The sequence below is a fragment of the Pteronotus mesoamericanus genome, unplaced genomic scaffold (genome assembly GCF_021234165.1).
Source record: "Pteronotus mesoamericanus isolate MK-2021 breed Mesoamerican mustached bat unplaced genomic scaffold, CSHL_Meso_final scaffold_636, whole genome shotgun sequence".
Classification (NCBI taxonomy): Eukaryota; Metazoa; Chordata; class Mammalia; order Chiroptera; family Mormoopidae; genus Pteronotus; species Pteronotus mesoamericanus.
Genome location: NW_026555324.1, coordinates 1,038,232 through 1,055,189, shown reverse-complemented (window position 1 = coordinate 1,055,189; position 16,958 = coordinate 1,038,232). Strand labels below are relative to the sequence as shown.

At 39.7% G+C, this 16,958-nt stretch overlaps 1 pseudogene; it reads left to right on the top strand.

Annotated features, from left to right (window-relative positions):
* Nucleotides 1–1,164: 1,164 nt before the first annotated feature.
* On the top strand, nucleotides 1,165–1,751 carry LOC129061379 (peroxiredoxin-1-like; annotated as a pseudogene).
* Nucleotides 1,752–16,958: the final 15,207 nt, after the last annotated feature.

Here is a 16,958-nt window from a genome sequence, read left to right as displayed (position 1 = left end):
AAAAGAAAGAAAGAAAGAAAGAAAGAAAGAAAGAAAGAAAGAAAGAAAGAGAAAGAAAGAAAGAGAGAGAGAGAGAAAGAAAGAAAGAAAGAAAGAAAGAAAGAAAGAAAGAAAGAAAGAAAGAAAGAAAGAAAGAAAGAAAGAAAGAAAGAAAGAAAGAAAAGTCCTGGACCAGGTGGCTTAACACATGAATTTTATGAAAAATTCAAAGAAGAACAACACCTCTCCTTCTCAAACTATTCAAAAAAATTCAAGAGGCAGGAAGACTTCCAAGATCTTTTTACAAGGCCAGCATTATCCTAATTCCAAAACCAAATAAAGACTACAAAGAAAAAAAATTATAGGCCAGTATCCCTAATGAACATAGATGCTAAAATCTTCAACAAATATTAGCAAACCACATCCAGCAATACATTTAAAAGATCATACACTGTGATCAAGTAAGATTTATTTGGGGGATGCAACACTGGTACAATTGTCACAAATCAGTAAATGTGACACATCACATAAACAAAATGAAAGATAAAAATTACATGATCATATTAATAGGTGCAGAAAAAGCATTTGAAAGAATCTAGCACCACTTGTGATAAAAACTCTCAGTGATGTGGGAATAGAGGCATCATACCTCAACATAATAAGGGCCGCATATGATAAACCTACAGCCAACATCATACTCAATGAGCAAAAACTGAAAGCATTTCTCTTAAGTTCAAGAACAAGGCAGGGGTGCCCACTTTTACCAGGCTTATTCAACATAGTACTGAAAGTCCTAGCCACAGCAATCAGACAAGAAAAAGAAAAAAAATGCATCCAAATTAGAAAGGAGGAAGTAAAACTCTCATTTTTCAAAGATGACATGATATTATACATAGACAATCCTAAAGACTCTACCAAAAAACTACTAAATCTAATAAATTAATTTGGGAATGTAGCAGGATACAAAATTAATAAGAAATCAGTGACATTTTTATATACCAGTAATGAACTGTCAGGAAGGGAAACTAAGAAAACAGTCTAATTTACTATGGCAACAAAAATAATAAGTTACCAATGAAGAAATCTAACCAAGGAGATAAAGGACCTATACTCACCTAAACTATGGTGAGTCTTATTCCTGAGCTTCTGGTCTTGGTATTTTATCTTGGAGCTGCAGATAGCAAGATGTCTTCAGGAAATGCTAAAATTGGGCACCCTGACCCCAACTTCAAAGCTACAGCTGCTGTTACGTCAGATGGTCAGTTCAAAGTTATCAGCCTATCTGACTACGGAGGAAAATACGTGGTGTTTTTCTTTTACCCTCTTGACTTTACCTTTATGTGCCCCACAAAGATCATTGCTTTCAGTGATAAGGTGGAAGAATTTAAGAAACTCAACAGTCAAGTGACTGGTGCTTTTGTGGATTCTCACTTAGTCACCTGGCATGGAAACAAGGAGGACTAGGATCCATGAACATTCCCTTGGTGTCAGACCCCAGGCACACCATTGCTTAGGACTATGAGGTCTTAAATGCTGATGAAGGCATTTCATTCAAGGGCCTCTTTATCACTGACGAAAAAGGTATCCTTTGCCAGATCACCATAAACAGCCTTCCTGCTTGCCATTCTGCGGATGAGACTCCGAGACAAGTTCAGGCTTTCCAGTTCACTGATAAACATGGGGAAGTATGCCCAGCTGGCTCAAAACCCAACAGTGATACCATCAAGCCTGATGTTAATAAGAGCAAAGAATATTTCTCTAAGCAGAAGTGAGCACTGGGCCATTGTAAGGTCATGGTGGCAGTACCCATTCATGAGAACAAAACCTCTCCTTTACTATTGTCATGATTAAAACACAAGATCTCAGATTTAGGCCAGATGTGGTATGGGACAGGACAGGCCTTTCCTGCAGGGTTTGGGGAGGACAGCCTTTTTTTTTTTTTTTTTGCTGGAGGAAATGGCCTGAACTTATGTACTGATGTGTACATAGTGGGACATCACTTTTAATCTTTTGTAGTTTCTATTAAACTTGAACTGAGGAAAAAAAACTATAGGACATTAGAAAAAGATATTGAGGAAGATGTAAATAAGTTGAAGCATATACCGTGTTCATGGATTAGAAGGGTTAACGTCATTAAAGTATCCATACTACTCAAAGCAATCTATATTCAACACAATTCCTATTAAAATACCAGTGATATATGTTGCAGATCTAGAACAAATATTCCAAAAATGTATATGGAACCAGAAAAGACCCTGAATAGCCTCAGCAATCTTTAGAAAAAAGAACAAAGTTGGAGGTATCACAATACCTGATATCAAACTATACCGCAAGGCCATGTTATCAAAACAACCTGGTACTGGCATAGGAAGAGACATATAGATCAATAGAACAGAACAGAGAGCCCAGAAATAAACCCACACCTTGATAGTCAATAAGGAGGCCAGACAATGGAGTAAAGACATTCTCTTCAATAAATGGTGTTGGGAAAATTGGACAGGTACCTGCAAAAATATGAAACTAAACCACAAACTTACACCATACACAAGAATATACCCAAAATGGATAAAAAGACTTAAAAAGTCACATAACCATAAAAATCCCAGAAGGAAACATAAGCAATATAATCTCAGACATGTCTTATAGCAATATTTTTGCCAATACATCTTCTAGGGCAGTGATTTTCAACTGCCATGCTGCAAGAATTTTTATACATTCAGTCAGGGGCACTGACCTGCTTTCCCTCAGACGTCAGATAAAAGAATGGCAACAGCCAGCACAACAGTAGCCATCTGGTGTGAGTGAATCAAAGTTACACCTATCTTCTTGTCGGATTGGCAAAAAATACCTTTTTTGGTGGGTCACAGAATTTTAGTAATTCATTTATGTGTTCCATGAGATGAAAAAGGTTGAAAAATCACTGCTCTAGAGCAAGGGAAACAAAGGAAAAAATAAACAAATGGGACTACATTAAATTAAAAGCTTCTGCACAGCAAAAGAAACCATCAACAAAATGAAAAGGGAACCCGCTGCAGAGGAAAGCATATTTGCCAATGATACATCTAATTAGGGGTTAATTTCCACAATATATAAAGAACTTGTACAACTCAACACCAGGAAGATAAACGATCCAATTCAAAACTGGGCCCTGGCTGGTGTGGCTCAGTGGATTGAGCACTGGCCTGTGAACAAAATGATCACCAGTTCGATTCCCAGTCAGAGCACATGTCTCGGTTACAGGCCAGGTCCCCTACTAGTAAGGGGCACATGAGAGGCAACCACACATTGATGTTTCTCTCCCGCTCTTTCTCCCTACCTTCCCCTCTATCTAAAAATAAATAAATGAAAAATCTTTTAAAAAATAAAAAAGGACAAAGACCTGAATAGACACTTCTCTAAGGAGGACATACGGATGGCCAACAGAATTTTAAAAAAATGCTCAACATCACTCATCTTCAGAGAGATGCAAATTAAAACCATAATGAGCTATACCTCACACTTATCAGAATGGCTATCATCAATAAATCAACAAACAGCAGGTGCTGATGAGGATGTGGTGAAAAGGGAACCTTTGTGTACTGGTGGTAGGAATGCAGACTGGTGTAGCCACTGTGGAAAACAGTGAGGAGTTTCCTCAAAAAGTTAAAAATGGAACTGCCTTTTGACTGAGCAATCCCACTTCTTGGAATATATCCTAAGAATTCTAGAACACTGATTCAAAAGGCTATATGCACTCCTATGTTCATTGTGGCATTATTTACAATAGCCAAGATCTGGAAACAGTCCAAGAACCCATCAGTAGCTGAGTGGATAAAAAAGCTGTGGCACATTTACACAATGGAATACTCCACAGCCAAAAAAAGATAGTAATCTTACTTTTTGCAATAGCATGGATGGACCTGAAGATTATTGTGCTAAGTGAAATAAGCCAGTCACAAAAATACGACATAATCTCTTATATGTGGAATCTAATGAACAAAATAAACTGATGAACAAAACAGAAACAGAGGCATGAATACATGGAACAAACTGACAGCTGTCAGAGGGGTGGGGGAAGACTTGATGAAAGAACATATATGCATAGCACATAGACACAGTGGGGGATGAAAAGGAAAAAACAATAAGTCAACTCTAACAAAAATAAAATAGGAGTTTTACTAAGTTAAGTTAAATGATATTCATTGACTATCTACATCATTTCCAAATAAGATAATACATTGAAACCTTAATTACTAAACAGAAGTCTAAGTTTATCTGCCCTTGGTTTCTTATCTGAACTAAAGAATTTGTCTGTCAGTGTATATCTTGTACCACAATGAAAAATTGGGGACTATTGCAATAGAAAAATGCTCTGCCCAAAGGTCTCTAAGCATCTCAAGAGTTAGGCAAAAAGGTTTCCTTTTCAGAAAAGCTTAAACAATGCCAGGAAGACCTAAGCCAGGAAGAACTAGGGAGGTGGGATGAAAGGACAGCTTGGTAGGACAGAAGATCAGATGTTTACCCTGGGGCTGCCTGTCCTCAGGAGGGGCTGTGTGCTGACTGGGGTAGCTAAGTTCAGGGCCTGTAGGAAGGAGAGGAGTTTAACCAAAGCTGTTCACAAGCCTTTTGCTCTGACTGATCAGTGGAAACAAGCAGTTCAGCTCACCACGTATGAGGTCAAGAATGGGAATTTGGGGGGTACGCGCCTGGCCTTGTCACAGATAAATGAGGATATCTTTAAGTCTTATCTATTTCATATGGCAAAAATGATTCCTTGCAGTAAGCAGTTTGCCATTAACACAAATGATAAGAGAATTTCCTAACCTTTAGGTAAAATTCAACCTCACCAACTCAGCAGCAGATAGAAAAAAAGTCGTCAAGAAGCTGCTAATTGAAGGCTTTATGTGCTCTTTGATTTATTCATTCTACAAATGTTTAATGAGAACCTGCTATGCACTGCTGAGCCTGCTAGGGCTACAGTGTGAACTGTACCCCCTAACGTTTCTCTCCAGTGTCAATCAGCTATAGACAGGAAACATCACCTCCACCACGTGTTCGACAGTGTGGACAGGTTACAGGAACCTGCCAGGAGTGGTGTGGATCCCTAGGGCCCCACAGCCTGCAAAGGTTGGGGAGGAAGCAACTACCAGGTACCAGTTTTTTGCTCTGTTGTAGCAAAGGGATACAGGAGAAAACCTGTGGTCTTCAGTGAAGTGCTCAAATATGATTCTCAAAAAGTGGAAACCACAAAGGTCATAATATTATAAAATGAGCATGTTTCAAAGATTTTATTTCATTCATTCATTAAGGAAGAAACTGGTAAGGTAGGTTCAAATTCAAGGGACAAAATTTACATAGTCAGAGACCCTAAAATAAATTTGCTAATAGATACAAAACTGATTACTGCTTGTACATGAATATCTATAGCAGTATTATTCATAATAACCAATAAGTGGAAACAATCTAAATCTTCGGTAACTGCTGAATGGAGAAAGAAACTGTGCTATATTCATACAATAGACTATTATTCAGACATAAGAAGGAAGGAAGCACTGACACAGACTCCAATGTAAATGAACCTTGAAAACATCATGCTCCGTGAGAGAAGCCAGACACACAAGACCACACAGTGTGTGATTCCATTTAAATGAGATATCCAGAATAGACACATCTATGGGGACAAAATGTAGATTAGCTGTTACCAGGGGCTGGGAGCAAGAGAGAATGAGGAGGCTCACAGCTAAAAGGCATAGGATATTTTTGGAGAGCTGATGAAATGTTCTAAAATTGATTGTGGTTGTATAACTTTGTGAATACAGTAAAAGCCTCTGAGTTGTACAATCTAAGTGGCTTGTGAATGTGAATTACATCTCAGTCAAACTATTACCCCCCCCCCCCCCCCCGCCAAAAGCTGGTTTAGGAAAAAGATCACCCTATAACCTTTGTCTTTTCTCCTGGAAAGACTCCACACATTCACATGTAATTTTATAATGTCTGGATGCTAATAAAATCGAAAATAGCTCATTCAAACACAGGAGCATTTTCTACTTATATAACATTATATGTACGGTGCCAGATGGACACTAGACTTATTGAGGGGGCAACTTCACAAATTATATCAACGTCTAACCGCTAGGCTGTATACCTGAAACTACTATAATATTGAATGTCAACTATATCTGGAAATATATAATATAAAAAAAAATTTAAGTTGTTCTTAATCAGAATGAAGCTTGTACTTGGGAAAGTCAGCCTCATCAGAGCGCCTAGTCCAGGTCCCTCCTAAATGAAGAAGGACCAGCCCAGCCCACTCTCCAGCAGCTGGAATAATATGTGAGTGTCTCTGAACAGACCACGGAGATAAAATTCAAGAGGTATATCAACAAATCCTGGATGCCAAATCAGTAGAACAATAGGAATTTTTTGTGAAGTTCGCATACGGGGTACAAGGCCCACAAGCTATGTGTCCTGAAGCTCTCTTGCATGTACGGGTACCAGGTTTGACCTCACGAGATGGCTACTGAACACTTTCTATGTCTGGTTTGATACCCTATTTTAGCTCTGACTTTTCATCCTGAGAACACTTAAATGCTTCTGCAGGTCCATTTCACAGAACTTAAAAGATCTTAAAACTTTCTGGTTGCCACAAGCATGTCTTTCTTGTCTGCTCACCCAATAAACAGCTATGCCCCGCATGATAGATTTTCCAAGCAAAACACCTGGAACAGGAACTTCACAATATGCCCTCAGTGGTGATTCCCCAAGCACAGTTCTGCAAGAAGTGTGTGTGAGAGTGTGGAATAGCATGTGTATGTGTGTGTGTGTGTGTGTGTTAAGTTATGTGTCCTGTGCAATTTCCTTTTTTTTTTTTTATCTTGGGGATTTTGGCTGTGAATTTGATGCATGACAAATATGGTTCCAAACATTAGCTTGGTCTACAGAAGATCATTAATGTTCTGAGACCACATCCGTTGTAACAGAGGGTTGTTTCATGTACAGATACTACTGCTAAATATGAGCACTGTTTCCAGGCACAGAATATGAATCATACATTAAGATGGACATTAGATATGATGATGGTGACATAGCAGAGGTGTGTCATCCTTGGTCTACAAATAAGGAATTAAAATATTCAGAGATGGGTCATGGGACACATGGCCTCTGCCGTGGAAGGAGAAATACTTTGACTCCAAGCCTTAAAATGCCCATGTGGAGTCTGAGCTCACCTCATTCACAAAGAGCTCGCTGGACACTGACCTTCTGCAAAGAAAAGGCCTCCCCTGAAGCAGGGGCACCAGGGCTTGTTTAGGGACGTAGGACAGGTGGGCTCAGGGCTGGGCAGGGCTACTGGGGAGGAGGCTCCTTTGTATTCTACACAGATTTCAATCATTTGGTCCAGTTCCCACAAATTCTTTTAAGAGGTCTCCATGTTCAACTGCTTGAGCTTTGCTTATCAACCCCCTGCCCAAAGTTGCTTCACCTTCTTTTGGAGAAAGAGAAAGTACCTCTGTTTTGAGGAGGTGGACTTTAAGTATACACTTATTTTTTTTTACTGTCTTGTTCAGGACCACATTTTACAAAATGCCTCATGTCGTTTACTATTGTTTCTGGAAAGGAAAGTTCTATTAAATGGTTTTGGTTTGAATATAGACTATTTTTTTAAATTAGGTCTTCATTTGAAAAATTCTGAGTTTCTTTCAAATGTATGCCCATAGCTTCCAAAGTAAGGTAATATTCAGAGACAATTCTGACCAGATGGCTTAGAAAAATTCCTGGAATATTCACATTCAAAGACTCCTTATTAAGGAATGTCTTTGACTTAAATATAACCTAAAAAACTTAAGCTTTTTGTTAAAAAAAAACACAAAAAACAAAAAACAACACTGTGGGCAAGGGGAGAATAATTAGATGGAGCAGAGAGGATTTGGGGATAGTGAAGCTATTCCGTGTGATTCTATAACGTTCGGTACATGTCATTACACTTTTGTCCAACACCAAGGGAAAGCCCTAACATAAACCATACTCTCTGAATGATAATGATGAGTCTTTGCAAGTTCATCAGTTATGGGGAGAAGTAGATAGTGGGGAGGGAGCAGTGAGTACATGAGAACTCTATGCTTTCTGCTCAATTTTGCTATGGACCTAAAATTGCTCTAAAATAAAGCCTACTTAAAAAACAAACAAACAAACAAAAAACAACTGTGCACCTAACACCTGAATTTTACTGCATGTAAATTAAAGCTCAATTCATGACTTTTAAAAAAGATAACTCTTCAAGATGATTAAATAAATTTTGAATAAGCCTGGCAAGAGGCAACCACTCAGGTATTTCTAAAGAAAGAACCTGTTGCCCTGGCCTGGTAGCTTAGTTGATTGGAGCATTATCCTGTACACCAAAAGGTTGTGGGTTTGATTCCTGGTCACAGGAAATCCATAGGTTCAATCCCTGGCTGAGGCACGAATGGGAGGAAACCGATTGATGTTTCTCTCTCAAATCAATGTCTCTCTCTCTCCTCGCCCCCCTCCTCTCTCTCTGAGATCAATAGACGTATCCTCAGGTGAGGATTTTTAAAAAAAGAAAGAAAGAACCTGCTATTCTGCTGCAAGAAATGCAGTTGCCTGAGTGTTCTGCAAAGACCTGGCTCCCCCTCCTTCATCCTGTTGTCCAGAAGCCCAGCCATAATGACGATAACAAGGGCCCTAGGGCTCTGCCCGATGTGGGATTCTTGTGAGTCAACTTCACTACAGATTTCCACATTGGCTTGGCTGGATTATAGTCTGAGGTCTTTCGGCCCAGTGCTGCTTCCTTCCCATTTCCACTTGTGGGTCATTCTCTTTGAATAATTCTCTTACACTTGTCAGCATCCACTTCCTAGACAACCCAAGTGGCACCGTCTTAAACAATGATACCGAAAAGACATGAGACCATCTTCCTGCTGCTTCGCAAGTTGAAGACAATTTTTTTTCTTAACATCAGGTGACCTGGCAGAGAGGGAGCTTGAGGGATAAAAACCCAGGCTTCTACATCCCCTTGCAGGGCCTCCCATGAGCTAAACCCAGGTGGGAGCCAAGGGTGGGTAGGGACCTTCATGTCATAAATAAAGGTCTTCTTCCCAGGAAGAGGAGAAGAGTGAACAGTTCATCTGAAGAAACAAACAAAATATCTAAACACTCAATGAGCCCAACATCAGCCCAAGAGATAGAGTGTATTAAGATAACTCTCGTTGTTGTAACAGATAAGCCCCAAAGTCCCAGTGACTTAACACAATGGAAGTTTACCTATTGCCCACATAAAGTGTAAAATAAGTTTTCCTGCTTGTCAGGAAGCTCAACTCCAAGCAGTGACTCAGGGATCAGGCTTTTCCATGCTGTGGTTCAACTACTCATCAATAGGCTCACCCACGGAAAAGTAGTAAAGGATAATTTTTAGTTTTTATAGGTTAGCTATGGAAGTAGAGCACATTACTTCCTCTCAGAGCTCATTTACTAGAACTCAATCGACCTACAGCAAACACAGGAAAACACAGCCTAACAGCTAGCTGTATGTGCCCAAGATGAAAAGGGAACAGTTTTGGTGAACCGCTAGCCAGTCTCTGGAATGGCAGCAAACAAATTATTACCAAATAAAAACATTTTAAAAAGTAGTTTTTATAAGATTTATAAAAGTATAAGCTCAGGGAATTATAAGATCATGTAAGAGAGAGAGCTTACTTAATTGGGAGCAGGGGTTATGGAGGGGGTCCCTGAGGAAATGACATTTAAGGCAAACACTAAGTATGAACAGGAGTTGGAATTGGCTAGGAGGAGGGGAAAGAGGTCCAGGGGACTGAAGATGAGAGTTCCTGACTGCAGACTCAGCAGTAGACAATAACTGAGAACCAGGAAGAAGAAGCCAGTCAAGCTGCTGCTGAGTCCCAATTTTTATAGCTTGGCCTATCTTTCTGAAGGAAGAGAGATGGTTTAATTGGTTCTCAAAACATCATCTAAACAAATTTGGTGAATGGCAGCAACCTCAGCTCTTATTTCTGGATAAGGATACATCCCTCAGCCCTGTCCCATCAAAGAAAGCCTGAATATATATATATACTCTATATATATTCAGAAGGGAGGGAGAGAGGGAGGGAGGAAGGAAGAGAAAAGGGGCTAGATCAAACTAAAAGTTTTGGCATAGTGAATGAAATCATCAACAAAATGAAAAGACAACCTACTGAAGAGAAAGAGATTCACCAATAATGCACTCAATAAGGGGTTAATATCCAACATTTATAAAGAACTCATACAACATAACACCAAAAAAAAAAAACAATCAAATTAAAAAATGGACAGAGGACCTAAATAGACATTTCCCCAGAGAGGACATACAGATGGCAAATAGACATATGAAAAGATGCTCAATGTCACTAATCCTCATAGAAATTAAAATTAAAACCACAATAAGATATAAGCTCACACCTGTCAGAATGGCTATCATCCATAAATCAACACACAAGTATTGGTAAGATTGTGGAGAAAAAAAGAATCTTAGTGCGTTGTTGGTGGGATTGCAAATGGGTACAGCCACTACGGAGAAGAGTATGAAGTTCTTTCAAAAAAATTTAAAACAGCCCTAGCCAGTGTGGTTCAGTTGGTTGGAGCATCATCCTACAGCTGAAAGCTTGTGGGTTCGATTTCTGGTCAGGGCACATGCCTCCATTTTGGGTTTAATCCCTGGTGTGGGTACAAACAAGAGGCAGCCAATCAATTTTTCTCTCTCTCCTTTCCTGTTTCTCTAGAAAGCAATGAAAAAAAAAGTGTCCTCAGATGAGAATAAAAATAATTAAGTTAAAACTAGAACTGCCTCACTGCCCACTTCTCAGTATATATCCAAAGAAATCCAAAACACTGATTTGAAGATATAGGAATTCCTATGTTCACTACAGCATTATTCACAATAGCCAAGATACAGAAGCAACCTAAGTGCCCATCATTAAACAGTTAGATAGTCCTGGTGAGTGTAGCTCAGTGGATTAAGTGCCAGCCTGGGAATCAAAGGGCTGCTGGTTCAATTCCCAGTCTAGGACACATGTCTGAGTTGCAGGCCAGGTCCACAGTAGGGGGCACATGAGAGGCAACCACACATTGATGTTTCTCTGCTCTCTCTTTCTCCCTCCTTTCCTGCATCTAAAAATAAATTAATAAAATCTTTTTAAAAAATGATTGGATAAAGAAGAGGTAGTAATGGGTCCTGGTTGGGTAGGTCTGTTGTTTGGGGTATCATCCCAATACAAGAATCAACCAATGAATGCATAAATAAGTGGAACAACAAATCGATGTATCTCTCTCTCCCTCCCTCCCTCCCTCCCACCCTTCCTCCCTTTCTCTAAAATCAATTTTTAAAAAGAAGAGGTAGTACAGACATACAATGGGCTATTACGTGGCCATAAAAAAAGAATGACATCTTAACATGTGTGACAGAATGGATGGACCTAGAAGGTACTATGTTAAGTGAAATAAGTCAGACAGAGAAAGACAAATACCATGTGATTTCACTTATACGTGGAATCAAAAGAACAAAGTAAACAAACAAAATAGAAAGAGACTCATAGATACAGAGAACAGACTGATGGTTACCAGGGGGAAGGAAGTTGGGGTGCTGGATGAAAAAGATGAAGGAATTAAGAAATACAAATTGGTAGTTACAAAATAGTCATAGGGATATAAAGTACAATATAGGGAATATAGTCAATACTACTGTAATAATTATGTATGGTGCCAAGAGGGTTCTAGAACTATAAGAGTGATCACTTTGTAAGTTATACAAAAGTGTAACCACTTTGATGAAACTAGTATAAAAAATATTGAATGTCAGCTGTAATTGAAAAATAAAATAAAAAAGAAATCATTCATTATATTAAGAATCAAAATATTTACCTAGGTAGACAATGTTGACCAAAACATTTTCTCCAATAACCAGCAAGCAATTCTTCCTCCTTCTGATTGGGGTGGGGGATGTTGGTACAATAAAAACCTTCAGCAAATATTTGTTGAATAAATAAACAAATAATTTTTTTATTCTCTAATCTTACCCTGGTAAGTCAATTCCTTTGTATCTTCAAGTCTTTGAATATTAATAAGCAATAGTATTTAATCTTTAAGCTTTCATATCTCTCTGAAGTTTGATAATGAAGGGTCTCACTCAATTTTAAGTGAGTGTCTTTAGATTTTATTATCCGTGTATTTAAATATTATTTAATCTAAAATAAAATCTTTCTAGGAAGAAAGCTTAAACTTGTTCTGAAGTCTTTTTTTCTGTTAACTCTGTTTCTGTTTTTCTGCTGTTGTGGAGTTCATAGTGTGAAGCCTGTAGTGTTGATCTTGCCAACATACCTGGTGATGCTTAGCTACCTGCTCATCCTTGTGTTTGAAAATACCAGCCCTTCTGCCCATTCTATTTTCTAGAATTTGACTCAGGAAAGGAGTACTGGCAACCTGACTTTTTATATCCACTGATTTAGCCTCAGGGCAAGTTTTACCACTGGATCTGCTTAAAATGTGGGCCAGAAGAGAGAGTAAACTTAACCCAGCCAGCTCCCATGTTTCTTTCTAAGTAATCACCTTAATAAATGCCCCAAAACTTTCCATTTTTCTGAATCTACGCATACTACATCTGGAATTTCCTAGAACTGCCCAATTTCAAGTTCATAGTTTCCTCTCATTTTATTTCTCAATAATCCTGATCTTGTCTGACTCATCTTAAATAAATACTTCCAATTCAGATTCACAGCACAATGGAGGAAGGAAGTAGAGCAGGAATGAAGCAAATGGGGTAAAGTGGTAACAATCAATGAATCTGGGTAAAGATTATACCGTGTTCTTTGTATTCTTCTTATTCATGTGACTTTCTTTAAACTTGAAAATTATTTCCCAATACTAACCTGTTTTTAAGAAGCTATCTATAGAGGCAATGGTAAGGTCTTCCACTTGTTACTAATTTCTCTGACCTCACTTTTTGCCTATCCATGCCCCTGAATGTGATCTTCGTAAAACTATCTGAGTCTGATGATGCAAAATCCAGTAAATATTTTCACTTCTCATCTTAACTAACTCTCAGCAGTGTTGAACACCACCATCCACAACTTCCTTTTTGAAACAGATTCCTTTCCAGCTTCTTTTGCTCAGGCGTTTGTGCAACCTGACCTCCCACTCAACCATTACTTACTGGAGTCCCTCAGTGCTTTGTCTTAGACCCTCTTTTCTGCTATCTCTGTATTTATACTTCTAAAACATTCCCTCCTTGCACAAAATGGCCCCTGTATAAATACACCAACAAATATCAAATTTCTAGTCCCAGCCAAAGAATTTGCATAGCATCAATTTAGTGTTCTCACGTGATCTCTTCGGAAACACCTGGAGCCGTGACTGGTATGATTCAGTTGGTTGGGTGTTGTTCCATGAAGCCAAAGTTCAGTCAGGGCACATGCCTGAGTTGCAGGCTTGGTCTCCAGCTGGAGTGCGTATGAGAGGCAACTAATTGATGTTTCATTTTCACATCAATGTTTTTCTCTCTCCTTTTCCCTCTCTCTAAAAATAAATAAACAAAACCTTTTTTTTAAAAAAAGCACCTGGAAATCCACCTATCTGTAAGTGACCTGTGATCTTTAGGGTCCCCCAAATCCATCAATGCTTCCACCATTCATCCAGTTGCATGAGACAAAAGTCTTGGCTTCTCTCAGCCATATTCAAAGCCTTGCCCAGTCCTATTCCTTATATCATTTATCTCTTGTATGTATGCATTGTGTCTGCATCTTCAAAAGCCAGCATTCCATCCCAGACCTCCCACTAGTTCTTACCAGGGTGATTCCATGGATCTCCTTGCCTCTACTCTTTGTTTCCTATAAAAACCTACATCCCTGCCAAAGATATGATTCTAACAAACTAATCTGACTGCTTGTCTTCTTAAAACTCCATTGCCCTCAAGATAAAGCTTTGGGCTGGCTTCCACAAGCTTGCGTGGTCTGACCCTCTCATCGCCATCTCCACTACTCTGGCCATACTCCTCCCTCTGTCCCTCTGTATGTGCTGCCTTCCCCACCTTGAACTCACTTCCCAAATCCTCTCTTTACTGGACATACTACAGACCTTCAATGTTATCTGTCTATGACCTAACTGATGTAAGAATAACATCTTCCACATATTGAATCAAGTGTAAACACACGCACTGTGCTATTAAACCCATCAGTTGAATTAATACTCCCTAAGCTCATAAGACAGAAGGTTTCTTTCAGTTTTATAATTGAAGACACTCAGCCCAGAGACATGAAGGTGCTTGCCCAAGGATGCACAGCTTGGCTAGCAATGGCAGGGCTATGACTAGAGATCAGTTTGGTGGGACATTACATTGTTTGTTCTGTATGAGCCAGCAATCCCACTTCAGAGAGTATATCCAAAATAATTGACATTGGGTCCCAAAAAAATATCTGCACTCCCATGTGCATTGGAGCATTATTCACAATAGCCAAGATCTGGAAACAACCTAAGTGTCCATCAATGGGCAAATGGAAAAAAATAAAATAAAAGAATGTGGTACATCTACACATTGGAATGTTATTCAGCCTTTAAAAAGAAGGAAACCCTGCTATCTGCAATAACATGAGTGAACATTATGCTAAGGTAAATTAGCCGGTCACAAATATTGTAGGATTCCACATACATGAGGTGTCTAAAGTAGCCAAGTTCTTAGAAGTATGGAGTAGAATGGTGGTTGCCAAAGGCCAGAGGAAGGAGAAGAGCTGTTGTTACAATGTACAGTTTCCGTTAGGCAAGATGAGTAAGTTCTAGAGATCTGCTGCATAATATTGTGCCTATAATTAACAATGCTGTATTGATTACTGAAATTTTTGTTAAGATAGATCTCACATGAAGTGTCATTAATAGAATTTTGAAAAAAAATTCTCAGCCTAGGACATGCTCACAGATTTCAGAGAGAAAGGAAGGAAGAGAGAGGCAGAGAGAGAAGCATTGATGTGACAGAGAAACATCAATCAGTTGCCTCCCTGACTTGCCCCGACCAGGGACTAAACTGCAACTTAAGTGTGTGCCCTGACAGGGAATCAAACCCACAACCTTTCGGTGCACGGGACAGTGTTCTGACCAATTGAACCACCCAGCTAGGGCTTAATACAATTTCCTTTTTTAAAAGGTACTCTGCAGACTTATCTCCACTCCTTCCTCACCGGAGTGCTGCCAGCGCACACATACTCTCATGAGAAGTTGTGTCTTGATTCACATCCCAGTCCCTCATCCAATTCTACAGTCCCTAAATCCAAGCCTTAGAAGCCAGATATGTCTTGGAATCCAGAGTTTGCAATGTGATGTATGTAGCATATTGTGAAATAGAATATACATATTGGTCTCCATGCCTGGTTCCTGATACAGAGCTCCCAAACCCTTGTACATTCCTCAATAATAAGAACACAGTTGGCCTAAAGAGGCAATTCTGGGATGACTCCTGGATGGAGGCTGTCACCAGAAAAACCAAGCCATGATCAGAAGCTGGGAATTTTCAGCTTCCAACCCAATCCTCCAGAGAGGGGAGAGGGTTGGAAATGGAGTTAATAATTGATCCTACCTACGTGAGGAAACCTCCATGAAATACTGATAGTAGGGGGTTTGGGGAGATTCCAGTTGGTGAACACATCCACGCAGGGAAGAGGACCCCCCAACCACCAACTCCAAGGGAACAGAAGCTCCTGCACTCAGGACCCTCCCAGGCCTCTTCACCTGTCTGTTCATCTGTATTCTTTCTCATACTCTGTAAAACACTGGTAAATGCAAGCCAGTGTTTCCCTGTGTTCTGTGAGCAAATTCATTGAATCCAAGAAGGGGGTCATTGGGACTTTTAATTTACAGCGGGTTGATCAGGAGCACAGGTTATATATATCGTGGGCTTTCCATTGGCCTCTGAAGAGGGAGGGGTGGGGGAGGAGCAGTCTTGGAGGCCCCAGCCCTTAACCTGCAGGATCTAATGCTATCATTAGAAATGGTGTGAGGATTAGTTGGATTCTCAGACACCCAGCGGTGTCTAAGAATTGCTGGTTTGCATGCTGGGGCGGGGGAGGGGGGAATCTACATATTTGGTATCAGAGTTGTCAGAAACAAAGTGTTTTGTGTGGGTAGCAAAGGAGACTCACAGAAGAGAAACACACAAAGGAAGAACCGGGTTTTTCCCTAACAAGAAAGGAAAAAACTGAGAGTTTTAACTTTACAAATATATTACCCCACCCAGGGCTTCTGGGACAGCCCTGATAATCAAGCATACTAACATCCTTGTTTTATGAGTATTCCAACTAAGGAATAAATAAAGACCGTAAACACATCCACATGGGTTCAGTCATTTTGGGCTATCAAAGGAGAGGGAGTGTCGGCGGGGCTGGTTTCTTCTGAGGGCTCTGGAGAAAGGATTTGTTCCAGGCCTGACTCTTTGGCATGTAGATGGCCATCTTCACACTTACATAACATTTTCCCTGTGTGTGTTGGGGCAGGAGCATGCGTGTTTGTGTGTGTGTATCTCCAAATTTCCCTCTCTTACAAGAACACCGGTCATATTTGATTAGGACCGAGCCCAATGACATCATTTTAATTTAATTACCTCTGTAAAGATCCTGTCTCCAAATACGGTCACATTCTGAAGTCCTGGGAGTTAGAAATTCAACATATGAATTGGGGAGAGGGCACAATTCAACCCAAACTTTTATGTATACTATGAGGTCACTGGGAATTGGCTAGCATTCCAGGAAGTCTGGCTCTAGAACTTATACTGTGAACCACACTACCTGTTATTGGATGTGTGACTTAGGTTAACCTCCCTGGGCCTCAGTTTCCTTGCCTGTAAAATTAGAATAAAAATAAAAGAGTACCTTCCTGATGGAGTCCTTGCAAAGCAATTAGTGTCTGGGCCCAGTAAACATTAATAAATGTCAACCATGGTTATTGTTGCTACTGTAGAATTCCATCTGCATATC